The 3,733-nt window shown below is 43.5% G+C and overlaps 1 pseudogene; it reads left to right on the top strand.

The window, feature by feature from the left end:
• The first annotated feature begins 1,269 nt into the window (after positions 1-1,269).
• On the top strand, positions 1,270-3,474 carry LOC141128500 (legumain pseudogene; annotated as a pseudogene).
• Positions 3,475-3,733: the final 259 nt, after the last annotated feature.

Below are 3,733 nucleotides of genomic sequence, written 5' to 3'. Positions count from 1 at the left end.
CTCAAGCACTTATAAGTGGGGATTGCTGAGGGAGAGTGCACTGCATAGCTCTGATGAAGAAGGGATCCTCCCTTCGAAACGCGTTAGCTGATTGTGATGCCTGTGCATTCCTTCACGATCCTTGGAAGGTTTCGCTCATCCTAGCCCGCAGGCTGTCTGTCGGTGCGATTTTATGTTGTGCCTCCTCCACCAATTGCATGTGAGTTGTTTCTTTTTACTATTTTTATTCAATGTTTTAAAAGATAATGCACAAGGCTGGTGCGCCCCTGTCTCTTTTTTATTTCGGTTTCTACTAGGATCCCCATCCTTGAGGGCAGCAAGGCCTGTGTTTATGTATTATTTGTGGTGATCCACCTGTGCGCAGGAGTCGTTTTTTCTCTTTTGCAGCTTCCAAGCCACCTCTGGAAGTATTATGGGTGTCAGCCAACCCACGGTGTCCAAGGTATTTAAGCAGATCATAGATGCCATTCTTGACCTCGTACCACAATTTATCCACTGGCCACAAAATGAAGACCAGTGGAATGAAGTGAAGGTGGCTTTCTACCGCCTTGTGCAAATGCCACGAATCCTGTGGGCCATTGATCGTACACGCATGGCAATCAGGGCCCCCAGGGTAAGTGAAGCTGGCTTTTAGAACCCCAAGCAGCACCACTCCCTCAATGTTTAAGTTGTGTGTGATGCCAAACAGCAGATCATGAGTGTTCAGGTGGCTTTCCCAGGGTTGTGCCATGATGCCTACATCCTCAAGCAGACTGGCCTCTTCTGGAAGTTTGAAGGTGGCCAAATGCCACCCGGGTTGCTTATTGGTGCAGCATTTTTTTTTGCCAGAACATAAACTGAAAGGTTACATACATGGTTGGATTATTTTGTGGCTCTACAGGGAGAAACAGATTTAGAATCAATGTCCACCTTGGTTGGACACAAGCCTAGATCTTAATCCACTTGTGTGTACCCAGCCTGTCAGCTCATCCCAGGAAAATTAGAGAGGTTTTCTATAGCCAGACACATTCATGGTGTACACCAAGATGTAAAGGCTTTACCCCCCCACACAAGCTGAACACACTAGTCATTACATTGGTATATAAAAGTATTTACAATATGAGGTAAAGTAAATAGTAGTGCTGACTAAATAAACAAAGCCAACTGCCCCATCCATCCATGTCTTCATTTTTATTTTGTTGAGAAGTCACAACCTGTGATCTCATCACCATGATAAAACCTAGACCGCAGACCACCGGAGGGGAGCAGGGTCCTATTAGTTAATCCAAGATGTTTCCAGCGACACTGATCTTCAGCCTCGCTGTCCTGGCCACATACATGCCCATCAATGACCCAAAAGATAAGAGGAAGCACTAGGTGGTCCTGGTGGCCAGCTCCAATGACTGGAACAACTACAGACATCAGGCTGAAGTGTGCCACACTTATCAAATTGTCAAGAAGAAAGGCATCCCTAAAGAGCAGATTGTGGTGGTGATGTATGACAATATTGCAGATAATGAGAATCCAACCAAAGAAATCATTATAAACCATACCAGCAGAAAAGACGTGTATGCGGGAGTGCTGAAGGACTACACAAATAAGTTCCTCACTCCTGACAACTTCCTAACGCCGGGTCTGAGAGGTGACACAGAGGCGGAGAAGGGAAAAGGATCTGGGGAGGTGATTAAGAGTAGACTTAAGAACCATATCTTTATGTACTTCACTAATCATTGGGCTCCAGGTCTGCTGGCCTTTCCCAGTGATGTCCTCCACTATCAAGGACCTGAACAAGACCATTCAATACATGAATGACAACAAGAAGTACAAAAAGATATGGTCGCTGAGGACGTCTGACGAAACGCGTACGACGGTGCCACGCACGCTACGTCATTTCCGGATCACGGGCTAGTGGAATGCAGACATCTTACTGTCTTCATCTAGCGTCACAAATTGCTGGTTGCCTTTCATGCTCGATCTTCGGGTGTAGCTTAATTCTTCTAGCCACACCTAGGATTCGAGTATATTTTTTCAGTTATCTTGATGCTGGACTTGTTTTATCTTTAATAATTTTTTTATCTGTCAGTTTTATACGTTTTAATAAAATTAACAATACTACACTATGGGAGCCTACCATTCCCTTTTTTTTTTCATATGAGGGAATTACCATGACCAGGCTTAAACTATTTCATGAAAGCTGAGGACCACCCTTGCAGCACCACCGATCACAATGGTAAGAAGATCGCAGAGGCTATATCTACATGCATATTGCCCCTTTGGGGTGACTGGATCTGGTGAGTGGGGACCCTGAGGGGGAGCACTAAGTCACCAAGGATATTGAGAGCACTCAATCACTTCTTTTGAAAATTATTCTTCTCACAATTTTTGAAGACCTAAAGCACAATTTACGGACTATTATATGAACACTATAAAATTGTTTGTTTGCCTATAATGCCTATGGACTTTGAGTTGGTCGCTGAGTGTGGTACCAACGGCTTATTGCGTATACCTTTAGCTTACCACTAGAGGCATGACCTTAGTTAATTTTGCCATTTTGATTATAGCACTTTTGAGAGATGCTTTATGGCATATCCTATGTGTATATCACCTATGTCACAATCTAACACTGACACAGCCTAAGTAATTTGGGAATTTATTACTCACACACTTTTTATACACAGGTCATTGCACTATTGACAATCACTATTGAAGGGGGATTGTATGTGTAGTAGATATTAACTGCAATAAGGTGGGGTTTCCCCACTGTTGGTTCAGCACGATGGCTTTCCATCTGTTCTTTCCCCCAAATATACCTGTTCACGCCCAATACAACTAACTATAAATAGGGAGCGCCATCACCCCATTATCTATCTCTGTCTGTGTACTTTTGGAGACCCATAGGGGTGCTCCATTTAGGGGCAGCATACCTATTCACTGTCCTATTCGCAGCCAATACACATATTCAAGAAGTACAAGAAGATAGTCCTTTACATTGAGGCCTGTGAATCAGGCTCCCCAATGAATCACCTACCCAACATTGACGTTTACCCCACCATAGTCGCCAATCCTCACAAGTCCTCTTATGCCTGTTATGGCGAGAAGCAAGACACATACCCCTGCTATCTCTACAGCATCAGCTGGATAGAGGACTCAGATGTGGAGGATCTGTCCAAGGAGACACTACACAGTTTTTACTGGTGAAGCAACACACCAATACCAGTCATGTGATGCAGTATGGAAACCGGTCTATTTCCATGATGAAGGTGAGCCAGTTCCAGGGTAGAGCTAAAAAAACAGTGGCCCCTTACATTGACCCTGGAGCCGGTACACACTATGGACCTGATCCCCAGCCCAAATGTTTCCTTGGCCATCCTAAAGAGGAAGGTCCTGGCTACCAATGATGCTGTTGAGGCCCAGGATGTACTGACCAGGATAAAGGTCCTACAAGAAGCCAAAGCCTTGATAAAAGGAATTGGTAATTCTGTATACTCAGTGTGATATGTTACCATTTAAAGTCTCTCCAGGTTGGGTGTTTCCTTGGAGAGCATTTTTTTAATGCTGTTTTCAAAGAAAAAATAAAATAAAAATAAATAAGTGTGCACTGCAAGTACACTTCCTGCAAAATTTGTGTGTGGGGGGTGTGGATACATTTGAAAAAAAAATGTGAAAGCCCCATTTAATAATATATATTTAAAAAAAAAAAAAAAAAAAACTTCTGAGCCATTCCACCCCGGAATACTGTTCCGAAGGAATTTGT

Source organism: Aquarana catesbeiana, linkage group LG01, assembly GCF_042186555.1.
Source record: "Aquarana catesbeiana isolate 2022-GZ linkage group LG01, ASM4218655v1, whole genome shotgun sequence".
Taxonomy (NCBI): Eukaryota; Metazoa; Chordata; class Amphibia; order Anura; family Ranidae; genus Aquarana; species Aquarana catesbeiana.
This window is presented reverse-complemented; position numbering and strand designations above follow the sequence as displayed.